Source organism: Ochotona princeps, chromosome 1 (genome assembly GCF_030435755.1).
Source record: "Ochotona princeps isolate mOchPri1 chromosome 1, mOchPri1.hap1, whole genome shotgun sequence".
NCBI lineage: Eukaryota > Metazoa > Chordata > Mammalia > Lagomorpha > Ochotonidae > Ochotona > Ochotona princeps.
Window position 1 is genome coordinate 78,224,197 of NC_080832.1, and position 20,443 is coordinate 78,244,639.

At 42.8% G+C, this 20,443-nt stretch overlaps 1 long non-coding RNA gene across 1 annotated transcript in view; it reads left to right on the forward strand.

Annotated features, from left to right (window-relative positions):
• The window catches only part of LOC131479788 (uncharacterized), a 38,285-nt gene extending 19,197 nt beyond the window's left edge, over window positions 1-19,088 (forward strand). The window contains exons 2-3 of the long non-coding RNA XR_009245097.1: window positions 18,259-18,385; window positions 18,982-19,088. This is a non-coding gene — a long non-coding RNA (uncharacterized LOC131479788). The remainder of the gene's footprint in view (window positions 1-18,258; window positions 18,386-18,981) is intronic.
• The last annotated feature ends 1,355 nt before the right edge of the window (window positions 19,089-20,443 follow it).

Genomic DNA, 20,443 nt, shown 5'->3' on the forward strand with positions numbered 1-20,443 from the left:
CCAGACCCTTACTCTTCCATCTGTGCTTGGGCTGTTAGGACATCAGTCACCCAGTCCTGCATGGGCAGATACCCTCATCTAACTGATACTCACTGAATCCAAACCCAGCGAGACAGTTGTACATGATTCCAACTTGTTCCAACATACTTGAGTCACGATTAAGTGATGAGATGCTTTTCCTGTGGAACCATAGGAAAGAGTTGGGCATTGCACCAGGTTCCTTATGTGAGTTTTTACTTAATTGTCAGGACATTATGAAGTGAACATGACCCAAATGTTACAGGTAGGAAGTCTGAGGTTGGGAAGCTTGCTGAGGTTGCTCTGTTGTCCTCTCTTGGAACAGCTATGCCACTCTGTCTCCTTAGCAATAATAGAAAATAAAGCAGTACAAAAGAACAAGGATGAATAAAGGTAAAGAACAGGAAATGGGACTGAGAAGGAAGCCTGAGGACATGCAGTCTCACTTTTTAAAAAATATTTTAATAGCCTTTATATTAGCCTTTTTTTTTACTATAACTAAACAATTGAAAAAAAGCTCCATTTTGGTGCATGGTTCTAGAGGCTTAAGTCCAACAGCAGGCATCTCAACTGTTTGTGCATCAGTCCAGTGAGAACAGAGGATGGCAATGGTGAAAGAAGTTCAAGAAAGGCTGATGGACCTGGCTCAGCAGCCAGCTGGAATCCTTGCCTTGCACATGCTGTGATGCTGTATGGCCACCCGTTCTGGTCCTGGTGGCCCTGCTTCCCTTCCAGTTCACTGCTTGTGGCCTGGGAAGGCAGAAAAGGATGGCCCAAGGCCTTGGGACCCTGAGCCCATGTGGAGGACCCAGAAGAGGCTTCTGGCTCCTGGTTTCAGACCAGTTCGACTCTGGCCATTGTGGCCACTTGGAGAGTGAATCAGAGGATGGAGAATCCTTCTCTCTGTCTCTCCTCATCTCTGTATATCTGACATTCCAGTGAAAATAAATAAACCTTAAGAGAGTGAGTGAGAGAGAGAGTGAGAGAGAGAGAGAAAAGAAAGGATGATACAGTGAGCCAGAAAGCAGGGTAGCTGGGCTCACTTTAATAACTAATTCTCTCCATTATTTGAGGACACATCCCCAATGGTCTAGGGAGCTCTCACTAGGCCCACCTGCTACACATCAAAAACTGGTTAAGCTTCTACCCTCTTAGAACCATTAACTAATGACTTTGGGGTTTAAATGTCAGCATGAGTTCAAGAATCAAATCCTGTTTAAATTATATCATCCTTAATGAAAGTTACAGAAATCTATACATTTACTTTAAAGCATAAGTGGGGAAAATATATTCTCAGTTTCTTGTTGAAGTAAATTTTTTGCTTTTTTAAAGCTGAAGGACTTAGAAAATGAAGACAGGGACCAATATTACCTCTGTGTCCTCTGGGGCCAACCCTAGCTTTTCTGCCATGTGACAGGTAATGAACTTGATACTTTTACCATGGCAGCTTCTTACATTAGCTTTTTGGGTTTGTTTATCTGAAATAGGGACATGGCAACACTTACTTCATAGAGTGTCTCAAATCACATTAAATATTGGAAACTGCCTTATGAACCATGAATGCTCAACAGATGTTTGGGATCATTATCACAGTACACCACTCCATCATCATTATCATTAAGTCATATCTGCTTGCTGAGTATCCATTCAACATTATTTAGGTCTGGGAAAAGAAATGAAGTCAGGGGTGGTAACATAGTCACAGAGACCAAGACTACAATAGCCAAAGACTGGAGATCAGTACCTCAGGTTGCTCATGATTGTTTTCAGTTAGGTGAGATAGAAATGTTCAAGAATCTGCACAGCGGCCAGTGTTGTTAGGGGCTAAACCACGGCTTGCAAAACCAGCACCCCGTATCTGAGCACCAATTTGAGTCCCAGATGCTTTACTTCTGATCCAGCTTCCTGCTAATGCACCTGAGAAAGTAGAGGAAAATGGCCCAAGTACTGGGCTCCTGCTATCCTGTGTGAGAGACCTGGATGGAATTCCAGGCTACTCACCTGGCCCACCCTGACCACTGGGGAAGTGTGTGAACCAGTGGGAAAACCATCTGTCTCTCCCCTTACCTTACCCTTTTCCCTCTCACTATTACTCTCTCTACCTTTTCGAGTAAATAAAATACATAAATCTTTTTTTTTAAGACTTATTCATTTTTATTATAGCCAGATATACACAGAGGAGGAGAGACAGAGAGGAAGATCTTCCATCCAATGATTCACTCCCCAAGTGAGCCGCAACAGGCCGATCCGAAGCCGGGAACCTGGAACCTCCTCCGGGTCTCCCACGCAGGCGCAGGGTCCCAAATCCTTGGGCCATCCTCGACTGCTTTCCCAGGCCACAAGCAGGGAGCTGGATGGGAAGTGGAGCTGCCGGGATCAGAACCGGTGCCCATAGGGGATCTCGGCGCGTTCAAGGCGAGGACTTCAGCTACTAGGCCACTGTGCCGGGCCCTGTAACTGTGACTTTTAAATAAAGAAATAAATACATTTCCTTTAAAAAAAAGGCAAGACAAAACAAATGAGGTTGAGCAGTTTATTTTTTAAAGATTTATGTATTGGGCCTGGCAGCGTGGCCTAGCGGCTAAGGTCCTCGCCTTGAAAGCCCCGGGATCCCCTATGGGCACCGGTTCTGATCCCGGCAGCTCGACTTCCCATCCAGCTCCCTGCTTGTGGCCTGGGAAAGCAGTTGAGGATGGCCCAATGCATTGGGACACTGCACCTGCGTGGGAGATCCGGAGGAGGTTCCTGGTTCCCAGCTTCGGATCGGCATGGCACTGGCCCGTTGTGGATCAGTTGGGGAGTGAATCATCGGACGGAGGATCTTCCTCTCTGTCTCTCCTGTCTGTATATCTGACTTTGTAATAAAAATAAATAAATATTTAAAGATAAATAAATAAATAAATAAATAAATAAAAGTCATAGTTACAGAGGGAAGGAGACACACACACACACACACATACACACACACACACACACACACACATAGATCTACCCACTGGTTTATTTCCCAGATGGCTGTACAAATTAGGGCTGACTAGACTGAAGCCAGGTGTCAGGAACTTAGTCCCAGGCCTGCATGTTACAGGTGGCAGGGGCCCAACCACCGGGCCAATGTTCTGCTTTTCTCAAGCCATTAGCAGGGAGTTGGTCTCATGTGTCTTTTTAAAGACAAAACAAAACAAAATATCAAAACAGCTTTGGTACAAAAAGGAGTTGACTCTAGATTAATGTAATATTTTGTATGAAATACAAAAGACAGAAAAGAGTCTGTTTTATAGCACTTGTGACGACTTGTTCACTTTGAATATTACGTTTTCCAAAATTTAAGTTCAGAATGATTTGAAAACAGAAAACATCCTATTCTTTTTTATGTGTTTTTATCCACAAATCCAAGAAATATTGCTTTTGCCTGTAATCTTCTCATCAACTTAGTCTTCAGGGTCCTTCCTGAGTAGCCCTGGCCTACACTTAGGGGCCCTCTTCCTGCAGGACTGCCTCAATGCTGGGAAAGACAGAACTTTGATATAATCCCTCTTTGTTTTGGGCTGCTATGACAAAGTGCCATGCATTGGCTGACTTAAATAGACAGGTAGGTCTCACCAGTGTGCAAGTTGCTAAATCCAAGAGCAAGGCGCTGGCAGATTTAATCCAGGTGAAGGCCCACCTCCTAAACTATACAGAAGGCTGTTTTGTTGCTATGTACCTCCAGGGTCTTTCCTCTGTGTGTGTGAAGAACCTAAGTGTTTTCTGCTTTTGTGATTTCTGCCTTACTTGCCTGGCTGGGGGCTGTGTGAACTCCAGGCCTGACGGTCTTCGTGACACCTGGCAGGTCACAGAAGCAGAGCACTCCTCAGGAAGGAGGCCCCTGGTATTAGATAAGACTCCTCACTGCCCCATAACCCACCAGTTTGTATTATTTGAAAGTTGCTTGCTTCAAACTCACCAATAAAAGCCTGCCAACTTGATCTTTTTAAAAGTTAACATATAGGGCCCGGCGCAATAGTGTAGTGGTTAAAGTCCTCGCTTTGCACATGCTGGGATCCTGTATGGGTGCTGGTTCTAATCCCAGCGGCCCCGCTTCCCATCCAGCTCCCTGCTTGTGGCCTGGGAAGGCAGTCGAGGACGGCCCAAAGCCTTGGGACCCTGCACCCATGTGGAAGACATGGAAGAGGATCCTGGCTCCTGGCTTCGGATTGACTCAGCTCCAGCTGTTGCGGCTACTTGGAGAGTGTCCCATCAGACAGAAGATCTTCCTTTCTATCTCTCCTCCTCTCTGTATGTCTGCCTTTCCAATAAAAATAAATAAATCTTTTTTTAAAAAGGTTAACAGATAAACTGACCAATCATTGCTGTGTAATTATATAGAATTGGCCTGAAATGTATAAAAACCCTGTGGTGTTCAACCTCGCTCTTTTCTTCCCTTTCTGCTGCAGCTTTTCCTGCTTCCAGCACCGCCATGGTGGCTGCTACTGCTCGCCCGTCCTGCTGGGCTGGGGTGGTGGCTGGGAGCCTAGGTTAGTCTGAATAAACCGCCCTTATGCATTTGCATCAACTTTAGACTCCTGATAATTTTCTGGGGATCACAAAATCTGGGCACAACACATGCACTCCTTGCTATTTTCTTTCTAGGTCACTAATTCCACTGTGAGACCATCACCTCATGACCTAATCTGAATCTAGTTGTCTTCTAGAGGCACCGTGTTATAATACTATCCACTAGGGTTAAGGCATCAATATATGAATTTGGGGAGAACACAAACATTCAGTCTGTGGTAGTGTGTCAAGCCACAATGCAGCAGGCTGGTGTTCTGGGCCTGCTGCCTTGCTGTCACACACACTCCCAAGGCCTGAGGGCCTTCAGGAGCACAGCCAGCCACCTGTCTCCCTGAGGGTGGGCACCCTCCCAGCAGGGGCTCACAGTGCTCTTTCTTCTCTTGGATAGAGACCTGGGGAAATTGTTCTAATGTAGAGGAGCCCTGCTCTCCACCAGCTGTAGGCCTCTGTCTCCACAAACCGAGCTCCTTCAACAAGTTTGGCTTTTGGAAAACAAAACCCAGGAGAGCTTACATACTCTTGCACTTCAGGCTCACCTCTGTCTCCCCTGAGGCAATGAAACAAGAACAGCAGGAGGAGGCGGATCTGGGTGAACAGAATGTTTATGAAGAAAACACCTCCCAATTCAGACTATCCTGCAGCCGTTAACTGTGGTATCTTCTCAACACTTGGACAGCAGATTTGTCTTCTCCTCTCTCCCCAGATCCCAACTCTGGGACTGAGGTGGGGAGTTCAAGTTACAGTAGTCCCTACTTCATATCACTGCGGCCTCAGACTCACCTACCTTCAGTGTCACTTAAACAATCAGGTCCAAAATAATTGCTCTCAGGGGTAAGTGAAATAGAATTCTCAGACAGCAGTAAGTTCCAAAGTCCATGCAAACATTCTGTCTAAAGTTTACCCAAAAGCCTTATCTCCAGAGGACAAACATTAACTATCTGAAAGGGCTTAACTCCTTCTCTCCATTATTTTCCTGAAAGGTCCTGAGAAACAGTGGGTTGAAATAGAGCACAAACTGTAGGACAGTGTCACAAAATCAGTCTATGAATGCAGTTCTTTCTGTCACTCAAGCAGGACTATTTCAGGCATAAAGATCTACTTTTGACGTTTGAAGAGTTGGATTTTGATGCGGGCTTTGTTACTAGAAAAATACTGATAAGTGATGCCCTTTGAAACTGTTCTCACTTTGAGCTGCAGGTTCTTTTCATTTCTGATTCTAAAAAAGGACAGTTGGTGGTACCTTTCATTAGCTGTGGGCTAAATAGAGTGTTACTCACATCTGAGGTTAGGCAGCCCTGCAGTTAGCTCCACATTCACTCCCAGATAAAGTCCAGCTAAGACCAGCTTTCCACAGTGGCAAACCTGAGCCCTGCCCACCCAGCCGTCTTCCATAACCTACTGACTGTAGGGAGGGCAGCCCAGTGTCCACTAGAGCTGCTCTCGGATCTGTATGCAACCAGGAAAGGCTTAGTTGCCAGGGAATAGGCTTGGCTGGCACCTGCAGAATTTAGAGAACCAACGTTCTCCACACACTTCCGATTGAATGAGTAGACAATTCTGGTTCTAGGCAGTTTTGGATTCTTGAAGGTTATTTATAACAAATACTAAATGCTGGACACAGTGGGATTTCAAGCCAATAGACTTTTGAGCTGCCTCTTCTGCTTTCATTTGAGGTGGGCTCAGAAAATGGGAATTGATTTTATTCTGTACAGAACTTAATTAGAGAGGAAATGTGCTGCCAAAACATCCTAAGCATCATTTCAAAGTCAAACTCAAATGGTTTTTGCATTACTCACTGGTCTGCATTGCACAGAAGCCCCATGTTTGTTTTCCAACAACACCATAATGGACAGCATGGTGTAGTAAATTATCGAGGGCTGGAGCCTGATTAAATTCACTCACATACTTAACTGGTTTCAGATAATAATCTGAAAATTACCACATAAAGATAGTTCAAGGAAAGTAAAGCCATGGCCAATGCTGGTGAAATCATGATCCGCCACTACTGGGAGAACAAAATTAGTAGACTACATTTGCTTGTTCCCTCCCATAAATGATGAACTTGTAAAACCCAGGGCCCAGTCTTACGAACCTTTATTGCTGCTTTTCTGTTAAAACTTTTGTTTGTTTTTTATTTATGTGAAAGGCAAAAAGAGATAGAGATTATTCATAAAATAGTTTACTCCCCAAATGCCCACAAGAGCTGGGGCTGGGCCACACTAAAGCCAGGAGCCATAAACTCAATCTGGATCTCCCATGTAGGTGACAGGAAATCAAGTAGTTGAGACATCATCTGCTTCTTCCTAGGGTGTGTATTAGCAGGAAGCTGGAATCAGAAATTAAGTCAATCCTTGAATCCAGGTACTTAGATATGACATATAGGCATTCTAAGCAGTGCCTTAACCTTTTGCTCCATGTAACTGTCCCTATGCCCGGCCCTTTTACACATAATTAATTCTCACAGAAAGCCTGCAAGAGATGCATGATGATCCGTATTTTAGAGGTGAAGAGACTGATGTTCTGATAAGTGACCAATTTGGGCTTACACAACTAGTAAGATTTGAGATATTATCGGAAACCACATTTGCTAACAGTCCAGAACTGTTGGATACTTTCAAACCAGAGACTTTGTTAAACAGTGTAGTTAACTTAAGGCCAGTTAATAATGAAAATAATCACAGTGATCATTGTTGGGTACCTTCTCTGTAACAGGAATGTTCTAAGTAGCTCAAATCCTCAATTTGTTTAATCCAAAAAAGCAGCGCTGGCTACAATCTCCCCTTATTGATAGGGACAGTGAAATTCAGAGGGGCAAACATGTGTTTTTGTATGAGAACATCATAGAGGTTCTGGGTCTTACAATGGAAGGTTATTATGTAGTTTGGTAAAGCTAGGAAATAAAATATTAATGCTACAGGACAGTCAAAGTAGCCTCGTCTAACTTTCCTGATTTTGCATGTTAGGACTGTAATTTTGTTCCCTACCCTCATTCAAATAGCATTTCATCCAGTTGGTTGTAAATCCAAGATTGAAATTCAGGCTCAATTCAACTAATCAGTTTTAATTCAGGTGCCTACTAAGTCTTTTATCTCTCAGACAGAGAAATTTTCTGTGGCCAGGATGGGGATTGTGCAGCAGGACATGAGGTCTAAATCATAGTCCTGACCGTGTGAGTGAGACAAATATTCAGCCTGCCCTAAAGCCAGCAAGGAGCAGTCAGAGTCAGACAGCAAGGATAGATGGATCCTAAGCCTGAATGTCCAAAGTACCCTTCCACTCTCCTTTTGGAGTGACTTATTTGAGATGAAACCCAATGTTTTCATTTGATCTTCTTTGAATCCTAGGATGATTGATTTTGATGGATTTAATAAAAATAACAAGAAGCACCTGTTTCTATAACAAAGGTTCATATACGTCATGTTTGTGACATGCAAGCTGTTGTGAGCATTTATGAAGGTAAGAAGAGTAGGTCGCACTGCACACAGGCTGGCACAGATTCAGCTGCTGCAAGGGCATGGGACTTTGTCTCTCCAAGCTAAAACAATGAGCTTCTGTAGCACTTTATTTGTGAAATTCTTTTGGCTCTAAATATTTGCACATAATACAAGAAGTATGCAATAAATGTAAAAACCTGTATGGTTATGAAAAATGAGCGCAAGGTCATACAAGGTCATATAACTAATTAACAGCAATATTGGACCTGAAGCCTTTGTTTGATATTAATTCTACTGATTTTCCTCTTTAGAATTTTCCACAATAATCAAAAAGGATAGTTAAATTATGCCTCCTTTATCCAGATAAGAATATCAGCAACATGTCTTGCAATGTTTGAGGAAGCAAATGTAAAAGTAGGCATTATCCCAGGCAGCATATCTCCAAAATGGTAATGAACTAAATAATGGTATTTTAAAAATTCTCTAATTTAATATTGGAAATGTGCCTTCTCTGTGTAGGACTACAATAATTCCATTGGCTATGATACATGAGAAACAAGATTTGAACAGCTTGCCTCTTTAGTCAGATAAATGGATGAACTTTTAGCAAACCTCTCTGAACTCTGTGTCCATAAGTATATTTTGGCATTCTTGGAAAATATGACTGTTGTTATAAAAAGTGGCTAGGCCAAGACATGCCTGATTCAGAGCTTTGGAATCCTGAAAACTAATGAGAATACAGCTTTGTGACTACAAGATCAATATAGCTGTTGGATCAAGTGAGCTTGAATGAGTCGTTAATAATTGCAGTAGAAAAAGTTGTGACAACTCTGATGGTTCTATTGACTAAACCATGCTGTGGAGCTGGGAATGTGTAAGGCTGGCCAGATGCATTAGGAGTCCACGAATGGAAGAGACACTATTTAAGTGGAGAGCAACCTTTTAATGAGGGAGGGAGGTGCGGCAGGCTGGAGTAGATGGGGACTGTTGAGTCTGTAAAGGCAAGGGATATGCTTGAATAAAAGGCATTATTGGATATGGCTGCTCCTCTTATCAGACTTGTCTGGGTGTGTCTAAACCATATCCTTAGTAAGCAGAAACTTCAAATAATACCCACTTCCTCCTCTAGATAGATTTTACCCTCACAAAACTTGCACTTTACATTGTTACCTAATTGCTTTATCAGCATAGCAGCCTCAAATCTTATATCCAAATGTCCAAATGTCATGAATACAAAATAAAGCTTATCACCCAAGGGAAAATTCTGTTGCTTACCAATGAGGAGGCACCTTAGCAACACCAGTGGGAGTGTGGTTAGTTGTCAGTGATCAACTTGAATCCACACCCTTCTCGGTTCTTGACCTGCCACAAGCAAAGTATGAAGGAGGAACAAGGATGTGAGGCCTCCAGCCTCTCAGGAAAATCACAAAGATATGGAAGAATTAGCCTTGCTACATTTATAGCACAGAGCTCTGTATTTCAGCATTCAGCATTGTGGGGGCAGTGTACCCAGACCTTGCCAATCATCTAGGCAGCTTAAATGTATGATTTCCAACTGTGACCTATATTCAATGAATCAAAATTGGGAATGGAGTGTGGGTGGGAAGTTTTTAGTTTCAACAAGCACTCCAGGTGGTTCTCAGCTACAGCCAGGATAAGAAGCTGGCTTCCTGGTGTGAATTTTGTAACACACACAAAATTTCTATGTCAGAACTTTTGCCCTGAATAAGAACTGCTAAAGCATTTATGGACTCTTTATAAAATAGTTGTTACAAGAGCTCATGCTACTGCTCTCAGTTGGGATTGTGGTCTTTGTAAAGGAAGCTCTGGATCCTGTTAAGTCAGAAGAGAGACAACTGCCACATGCCAAGTCCCTTGGTCAATACAACAGGTTAAATTTGTTTTCTCTCTATGGGAAACTGACACTGCATCTAGACCATGGAAATTAATACTCATACAGGCGAACAGATGATGGTAACTGAAAGAATAAAAGAACCAGAAGCTCTGAAGGGTTTTGGTCCTGGTACAAGTTGTTCAGCTGCTGTCAATAATGTCCTTCTAGGAAGAGCTGCTTCTATTCTTTGTGATTGAAGGAATATTCAAGGTGTGATGCATCCGTACTGGCCACAGTTGTCCTCATTAGGCTAGGACACAGCAATGTCAATGGGAAGAATAGAAGCCCAGAGCAGTCAACAAAACCCTACATCAGAGGGGGTAAATATCCAACAGAATTATAGGTTTGAAGAGGGAAAGAAGTGCCAGTGCTTAGCCTGGGATTTACACTCTCATTTGAGATACCTGCTGTAAGGAGTTATTCCAATATCCTTCCCTGGACCCGGCGCCATTGCTTCTTCCTCACAGCTCATGAAGTTCACGCCGGTCCAGCCATCCACCAATCAGATGTAACCTGGCATTCCACCTGAATCTTCCAGCCCCCTCCCCAACTCCGCCCACTCACCAACCATCCCTAGGCATTCACCTGCAGGTGCCAATCCCCTGGGGGCCTGGCCTCAATCCCTCCCAATCCCCACCCCCTACACCTGGCAGACAAAAAGGCCCCCCCAGGTGCGGCTCGCTCTCTTATCCCTCCGTCTCTGGTCTCTGTCTCTCTGCTCTCTCTCTCTCTGGTCTCTCTGGTCTCTCTTATCCCTCCTTCTCTGATCTCTGTTTCTGCTCTCTCTCTCTCTGGGCTCTCTGGTCTCTCTTATCCCTCCCTCTCTGGTCTCCTCTCTCCCTCTCTCTTCCTCTCTCTCTTCTTCCTTCTTTCCTGATCTTCACCACCTCTACCCTGTTCCTGCCCCGTTGGAATAAACCTCCTAAGATACCTCCTTGCGTCTGGTGTGATCCAGCTCACGGTAAAGAACCAGGTTGTGGGAATTAACTGCGCGTAATAATATTGTAATATCCTATGAACTAGAACACTCTCCAACTTTTTAAATAAGTAACACCTGCAGCTTATAAAGGGGTGTCTGGATTTGAGTCCTGACTTCATTCCAGATTTTAACTTCCTGTCAATGCATGCCATGCGCTGTAGCAGGTGCCTGATGCTAAAGTACACCCTGGTAGACAGTAGATCATGACTCAGATACTTGAGTTCTTCATACCTCTGTGAGATATCCTGATTGAGATCTGAGTTCCTGGCTTCAGCCTGACCCACCCTGTCTATTGCAGGTATTTGAGGTATGAACAGGAAAATGAAAAATCAGCCTCTACCTGTGTTCTACTCACTCTCTGCTTTCCAAATAAATAAATCTTTAAAAAAAGTGCGATGGTAATATTGAAGAGAAAATAAGAAGAGCTCCTCCTATTTCAAATAACTGGAGAATTCCAAGTTCTGCCTAGTAAATTGGGAGCTCAATGTGCGTGATTTGCTTAGTTGTGCATTTTGAGGTTTGTAGTCCAGTGCTCTGCTTTCCATTCCTTGGTCTGTCCATCAAACCACTGGTTTTGTTGTTTATTCCTTCTGGAGTTCCTCTGCTGTGGCTTTGAAGCTGCAAGAATCTGCTGGGAATAGGAAGCTCCCAACTATAGAAAATTGTAAGAGAAGCTGAACCAAACCATATCAACTGAGATCACCATGAATCTGCATGCAAGCAGGGCTGGGTGCATGAGGCTGGGTTGTGAAACAAGATTATTTACATTCTTCTAAAACCAGTGCTACAGGAAAAACTATATGGGGTTCTGGTTGTAAAATCAGCAGTGAACTCCTTCTGAAAGACTGAAGGATCTAAAAATGCATTGGGAAGAATGTGTTTGTATTCTAATAAGAAAACAACATGAAACAATGAGAAAAAAATGTCTATGCCTATCTCAAAGTTTTAGTGTTTGATTCTAAAAGTAATGGGTGTTCAAAACTGAAATCATTTTCTCAAAAAGAAGAATGCATTCATGGTATTACACTATTTACAATATGTATTATTAACATTTTTTATCCAGATATTAGTGTACAAGTAAGTGGCAAATGTTGTTAATTTATATAAACTCATTTGAAACAGGAAATGTCCCTGCATTAATAATTTAAAAAAGAGGTTCAATAAAATGGAAGAATGTGTATTTCTGATTTTTAAAAGACCTGATATCAAATTACCTTGACACAGTAACCTGTGGCATTTTAGCCAAAACACAAATTACTTCTCAAGGGTCTGCCAGCCTGTTATGCAAGTACCAAGATCCAAAGTGTAATTTTTTGCCTAATTTTAGATGATGTTTACATAGTTCATCAGGATGGAAAAGATCCAGGGTTAGGGAAAAGTGGGTGTAATTGTTTCCAAACTTCCTGTTTCTGCTTCCCATTTGTGGGAGGAGTGGGGGAGAAGGGGAGAAGCCGTACCCAGCCTCTAAACCACTCCAATACCTGGGGATGGGGAAAGGCCAACCAGCTCCAACCGAGGTTCCTCATGTGGCACATGCTTCAAGGGTTCTGCCCAGTTGGATGCAATAGTTCTGAAATGCTGTCGATTTCCTCTATCTATGGATGAGGAAACCATTCCAATGTCTACTGGCTGACATAGCCTTAGTGTCTCCATTTGTCAAGATATTTGCTGCCATCGTTTGACTGGGGTAGTTGTCCAATATGTTTTGCTAGCCATTCTCTGCTATGGTAGCAGATGTCCTCTGCGAACCCCAATGGGCTACCACATTCTCTATGTGCACCACAGCTGCTGTCTGCCACTCTGTCCTTTACACTGAGGAGGACCTGTTCTCATAGGAGGTTCATGGACCTGGGCCAGGTGACCTGAACCCTGCCAGACTCCCTGTCCCTGGGGCTCACGGACATGGCATCCACCATACAGGAGGGCCCAAGGACCACCCACACCTTGGGCTCACAGACCCAGAAACCATTGTGCAGGTGGGCCCAAGTACCCAGGACCCGCCAAACCCCCAATACTTGGGTTTCACAGATCCAACACCTACCTTACAGGTGGGCCAAAGCTCCTGGGCCAGAGGATCCAGGCTCTGCCAGATCCCCCATCCCCAGAGCCTCATGAACCTGGCACCCATGGTGCAGGCCAGCTCAAGGACCAAGGTCAGGCTACCTGGGACCTGCTGAATGCCCCATCCCTGGGGCTCATGGATCCAGTACCCACATTACAGGTGGGCCCAAGGACCCTGGCCTGATGGCCCAGGACTGCTGGACTCCTCACCCTCAGGACTCAAGGGTCTGACACCCACTACACAGGCAAGACCAGTGACCTGAGCCAGGTGACTCAGGCCCCACCAGGACCTCCCACCCCTGGGGCTCACGGATCTAGCACCCACCTCACAGGTGGGCTGAACTGTTTTTCTGATCCAGTCCCAGTTCCAGTTGTAACTACCCAGATGTACTCACTGATCATGGTAGGAGAAATGTCATATTGCATAGTTGAGGCAATAAAAGGGTTTGCATTCTTCCAGGAAGAGTATCTGACTCCCCGTGTGAAGAAAACAAGGTTTTCCATGACCTGAGAATACAGAAGTTAGCTATAGACGTGTATATGGCTAAGAAGAATTACGGAAAATGGAATACAAGTCTGACAAATGAATCTAAAACTTGTGTAAATGTGCTCCCATGACTTCAAGGATGCCAGAGAACTAAGCAGAGCAGACTAGACATAACCGTCAGTGGAAAGAATACTTTAGAGTCCTCGGCTGAGATCAATAGGTTGTGAAGTGGTTTGTGAACTTGCCTCAGCCAGGTAATTCCACACAGCATCTCTCAGCTCTGGAGGACTTGCTCTGCCCTTTCACAGCAGTGTCCCAACTTGCAAAATGCAGAGTCTGAAGACCCATCAAGCAGCGCAATAAAACTTAATTGTATTACTGTTAATTGTACAAAATGCTGGATTCTTTCTACTGGGTACTAAATACAAGGAAGTTGACCATTGTACATCCAATAAGAAATACTGGAAGTCAATATTTTTACCAGCATTTTATTTCCAAATGAAATGTGCTTCCTGATGACTAACTATTTCAGCATACCTTAAATCACTTGTTTTTATTTCTTGACTCACTCAGTAGGAAGAATTTATCCTTTGAAGGTGTCAGATCAAAGTGGAGTAATGACACGTGTTCAAAGTTTTCTTTGCAAAACTTACATTTTGACTTTCATGTTTTAAGTAGCACACCAGCAATTAATGGCTAATCAAGGTGCCTGTTAAGCTGTTTGAATTCCCAAGTTATGGGTTTAAAATTGGCACTTAAAACTTGAATTTAGGCGTTCACTGGATTAATTCCTCACACTTTAAAATGTGCTACAGATATTACATATGTACCACAACTTTGAAAATTCAAGATTGTTATGAATAATGCTCTGTGAATGGTGTTATACTCTTAAGTAGTATTTGTCTAAATAGTTCCTGATATGACCACAAGTTAAGAGAACAAGAAATTAAACTGTAATGGAAGAGTGGAACCAGATTGTGGAGGTTTTTATTTATGTGATTAATAGCTAAACAATTTATTTTTCTCGCATTCACATAGTTTGCCTCAGTGATTATTCTGTATTTCTGTCTTAGCCTCACTCATTTGGCTGCAACTCTATGGTTGATTAGCTGGGAGCTGGACTCAGCCATGCCACATGTATCTTGCAACATGTAGCCACACTACATCGTCTACTTGGGCTTATGTACAATGGGGAGGATTAAATTAGTGTTGCTTTTAAAAAGACTTATTTATTCATTAGAAAGAATTACAGAGAAACAGACAGAGAAAGTGAAATACATACAGCAAGAGAAAAGAGAAAGTAAGATATAGAGAAATTCTCAATTAACTGGTTCACTCCCCAAATGACTGCAGTGACCAGGGCTGGTCAAGTGCTTGGATCAACTGCCACTGCCTTCCCAAGTACATTAGCAGGGATTTGAATCAGAAACTGAAAAGCCAGGACCCTAGTCAACATTGCAGGTGACAACCTAGCGTGCTATGCTACAATGCCAACACCAACACAGCCTTCTTACAGGCAACATTCTAAAATTGTGAAAATAGAGATTCAAAACCTTTTGAACTGAAGCCTCGGTGATTTCCACATTTTATTGGTTAGAGCAAATTGCAAAGCCAGCTTAGTCCCTAAGGGAGAGAAAAGAGACTCCCTTCTTAAGGAGAAAGAAAAGAAGTCGCATTTCAAAGGCTTACAGAATGGTCACAGCTTTTTTGAAAGCTTTTTGCTACATTTGTCCTCCAAAGTAAAATAATTCACATTTCTCCCCACTGCAAATCATACTACTTATTACCTCTCTGCATGGCTCATCCTGTTGTTCCACCTGCTCTAAGTGTACAGTCTGGTCATCTCAATCAGGCACCCATATTAAGGGATGAGACTTCTTGTATTCCTTGATTGTAGCTACCGAGGTGCTCTCTCCATATGGAAGTTTGTGAACTAAAAAAACACAAGGATCTGCTGTCCCCACACTGAACACACAATGATAAGTCAAGCACAGCAAAACTGCCAAGCACAGATTATGCGCTATGCAAAACTGAGGCTGTGAAGGAAACAGAGTAATGAGGGATGTGTAGGTGTCCTCCCCTCAGGAAAACACATGGTAGGAGCCTCTGAAGTTTTTCAGCAAGGCATGGTCATGACTATGAGAAGGTCTTCCATTTTCTGGTTCACTTCACGAATGGTCACTAAGCTAGTCCAAAGCCAGAATGCAGGAGCTTCTTCTGAATTTTCCACTTGAGTACAGAGTCCCAAGGACTTGGGCCATTTTCTGTTGCTTTCCCAGGCTGTATATAGAGAACCAGATTGGAGGTGGAGCAGCCTGGATGCAAACCAATGCCTGTATGGGATGCCAGCACCACAAGATGGACAATTCGCTTGTTGCATCACTGTACTGGCCCCAGGAGTTCTTCTGAAAAGACAGAGAAGCAGTGCAGGGATTGAAACTCTGGAAAATACTAAATCTAATGCCCAATTCTAATTTATATTTCTTGGAAACTGTTGATTTGTGTCTTGGCCTATCATGGGTAGGTGAGATGGTTCAAGGCTGTTTTTTCTGCTGTTTGGGATGCCACAGTCCTATGATCTTTCACAAGAAAGTGCTTTTTTTTCTTTGCATGCTCCTGCATTTCAAGAAAACTGGATTATTGTCTCGTCAGTGGAATTTTTTCTTCCTTGAAGAGACTATTCTTATAGTTTAGCCTACCTTTGGTTCAATTTAGGTCTAATTCAGCTATAAGCACATAAATTGCAAGTCCTGTGACATGGCCTAGGTATAATTAAACTCAAACAACAGCCTCTCAAGGATTGAAATTTAGGACCGTTGTAGTAGTATTGGTCTTTGCATCTGTGGGTTCGAGCCTGTAAGACCAAAAATTGCAACTGGGGCAGATGTTTGGCACAGAGTTAAGACTCTGTGATGCCTGCATCTCATATCCGAGTACTTGGGTTTAGGTCTCAGCTCTGTCCCTGAATGCCTCACCCTGCTCATGCACAACCTTTGGAAGCCACAGTGATGGCTGAAGTAGTTGGGTCTCCACCACCCACGTAGGAAACCCAAGCTGTTTTGCTCCTGTCTTCCAACTTGACCTGGTCCAGTCCTGACTGTTGTTTTGGGGAATGAATCAGTGGATGGAATATTTCTTTTGGTCTCTCTTCCTGCCTTTCAAATAAATAAAAATAAATAAGTAAAACATTTAAAATTGTAGCAAATATGTATAGACTTTTAAATGCCATAATTTCTAAACAAAACAGTACAACAACTATTAAACAGCATTTGCATTGTATTAAGTGTTATAGACAATCTAGAGAAGATTTAAAGTAAACAGGGGACTATGCAGGTTTTATGTGTAGTCACATATAAAAGATATATAAAAGATCTGAGCATCCTCACAGTTTGGTATCTTGGGCAGGGGGTAGTTCTGGAACCAGTCTCCAGGAGATACAAAGACCTGAGTGTACATTAGATACTCCTGGCAGAAAGGAAATTGTATTTGCATCCTGGTATGCCTCCCTTAGGCAGATATTAAAGACAGTTATACTGTGTTTCATTTTGACTTTGAGTCACCCTTTTAAAAAGTAATAAAAATATCAGGTTTCATTGTTAGGACATTTTAGTATTTATCTTGTTACCAGGTTATATAAACCCTTGATGTTAGGTAGGCAAGAACACAGATGGTTCAGTGTTTCCATAGCAACAGCACTTACGCTCGTTTTCTGCCTGTCAGTTTTTTTCAACATCATGTTCTTTTTAAAGCAGAGGCTTTCTCCTTCCCTCACTCCTCCCCCACCCCTCCTAATCTCCCAATTCCTCGCTTTTCTCCAGCTCCCCTTGAATTTTATCTCCCTCGACTCAATGACAAAAACACTTCAGATAACTGTCTTCTGGGTTTTCAATGGCTAAATTACTGAAACCTTAAATATGAGGTCTGGACTTGTCATTATCATAAAATTACCTGTCTTATGTGTTTTTCTTTTACCTGAGATTTGAAGCTACCCAGTTAAGACCGTTTCTCTCAACCTTGAGTTGAGACAAGAACGCATGGGCCTAAGTACATGGGTGTGTCATATAAGGACTGCTGGGACAAATCCTGCTGTTTCTTTGGACCACATTGACTTCCTGTCATTCTGCTTTCACGGCCTTTTGGTATTTGGTATTTGGGTGTATTACTTATGCGTCTGCAATCTACTCCAGTCTGTCCCTCTGGAACATTGCTAGGCAAGACACCTGACAAGCACACCAGGGGGTTTTTCACCATGCCAACAGACCTTCTGCTCTCCCCTGAACCTTATCTATAAATAGAAACAATATTTTAATGTTTGTTTTTAAAATACCACCCATTCAGGGAGGCCTTCCCAGGTTCTCCTTATTCTCTTAGTTCCCAGTGCACTTCTCCAAATGTAATATATTTGTGTGAACATTAGTTTATTCTCTGTCTATCTTAACCAACTCCAAGCTCTATGGGGAAAGAGATCATTTTGAAAATGCCTGATGCTCTATGCCAGTATCTTGTGCACAATTTGGCTTATTCTAAATATTAAATAAATGTTTTTCAAGTGAATGAATGGATGTTTCCTTTCTGTTACACTTCTTTAAGAATTTGGCTTCAAAACAAATCACAAACTGTTTTTCTAGCTTGAAAAGTTGGTTCTGTATCCGTTTCTCTTTTTGCACTGAAAGATAGGAAGCTCAGAGCTGAAGTTAATGTTCAGTTAATGTAGCTGTATTTACTATAAGCTAACATATTTGTTCCCCCCATTTTGCATGCTTTTTTTTCCTTTACTGTTGTACTGGCATTACTTTTATGTATTTTAAAATTAATTTTGTTTGAAAAATAGACACAGAAAATGAGAGAGCAAGAGAGCAAGAAACATTCTACCAACTGGGTAACTCCTCAGATGCCTGCAACAACTGGAGTTGGAGCAGGATAAAGCCAGGAACCAGGAACTTCATCCAGGTCTCCAGGTGGGTGGTGGTGCCCCACTATTTGAGCCATCACCTGCGGCTTTCTAGAGTGCACATTAGCAGGAGGCTGGAATTCAGGGGGAAAAGGAGATTTGAACCTGGGCACTTTGATATGATATGCAGGTGCCTTTACCACCATGCCAAATGTCTGCCTCTATGGCAACTATCATAAAAAATGTATGAAATGCTTCAAAGTTAAATCGACTTTCAGGCATCTTCCCAAACGAATTATCTGTCCTATGAAAGATTAACTCTGTTAAAATATTGACATGGATGATGACCAAAGAAACTTTAATGGAAAATTCAAAGGGCTTTTTCGTTCTTCATCTAGCCATAGCACATGGAGTCAGGATCAGTAAGCTTTATACATAAAACTAAGCACATTTATCGGCAAAATGGTTGAACTCTGTTTGAAGGGGTAATATTCACTTGAATTACTGAAGCATATCTCTGCTACCTGTTTTGAAAAATGTCCTTGCTGACCCCTTAAAGCCCTGTGTCTCTGTGGCCTGGAGGAGTTTCCTGCTATTTTCATGAGGAAGAAAAGCCAGTGTAACATTTGTGAGTCATGACTTTTTGTCACCTTGCATAAACAGTGATACTGGATGATTCTGGTGGGCAAATCCAGTACATGGAATCCTTCAGCCGACATGCAAATGTATCGACCATGGATAGAGGGGGAGGAGAAGAAGGGGAGGCAAAGGGCTGGAGAAGGGGCTCCTGAGGTGACTGTAAGTATTTGGCCATAGGAGAGGGCTGTGATGAGAGTAATTCAACACCATCAGGGTCACCTGGGAAGAGGGTGAGATGAGTGAGGAATTATTAACAGAGAGGGCAATTGGGGAAAAGATGCACTTTAAAAATAAGTGATATAGAGGCAAGAGACACTGGACACCCACTTCAGATAAAAGGAAGCACTTTTCCCAGCAGTGAAGAGAGCATTCCTGTGCCTAAGAGGACAGGAATGAAAGAAAGGGGATTGAGGGTGATTTCACTCCCCTGAGTGTCCATGGGTGAGGGGAGGAAAGTTCAAGGCCACTAACACAGGTTTTGAGGCAGCTTGTGAATGCAAGGTCCAGTGGCTTCTGCCAGCCCTGTTCCTGATTTCTCTTGGGCTAAGGGAGGATAGCCAGGAGGCAAGTGGAGACTGACCAGCCTTGTACCAACTTTTCACTTTTCCGCTTTGCATAGCAAGGGACCCAATGTCCTTGGCTCACAGGGTCCCATCTTTACTCTGGAACCATTCCATTGCCATGCCCCCATTTTCTCTACCCTCACATTCTTTCCACAAATCTGGGTTTGTGGATTAATAATAGGGGTTATTATCTTCCAAGAGTTCGAAGGAGTTAAATAATCAAAACCATACTACCTGTGGGGTCTGAACCAACAAGTAGAAACAAACAAACAGAAGCTAGCATGTACAGGCGATTTGTTTTGTCATGATGATGTTTGCCATTCTTCTTTCCTAATAACAGCCAATTTCAATTTGCAGAATGTTCATTTTCCCCCTGTAGCCAGTTTTGATGGGACAGTTAATAAAGTGACTGTCCTGTCCTAGCCAATTGAATCATCCCTACAGCTGATGAACATTTGGGCTGTACCCAGACTTTTACTGTTGTAAAAAGAGCTACTACAAACATTGTTAAATATATCTCCTGCTGTTTAATGTAGGAGAGGCTATTTTCCGGGTCAGGAGATACTGCCAAAGTGTTTCATGAAGTGGTGCCTCAATTTGCACTTGCTTAAGCAGTAAAGGACAGTTCTCACTCTCTTGTGTTTATGCTAATACTTGACATTTACCCACGTTTTAGTGTTTCTTTCATATCTGTAGCAAAATAATGTGTCAAGGTGATTTTATTTTAAAGATTTATTTTCTTTTTATTGCAAAGTCAGATATACAGAGATGAGGAGAGACAGAGAGAAAAATCTTCCATCCAATGATTCACTCCCCAATTGACCACAACGGCCGGTGCTGCGCCGATCCGAAGCCAGGAGCCAGGAACTCCCTCCAGGTCTCCCACATGGGTGCAGGGTCCAAGGTTTTCGACCGTCCTTGAC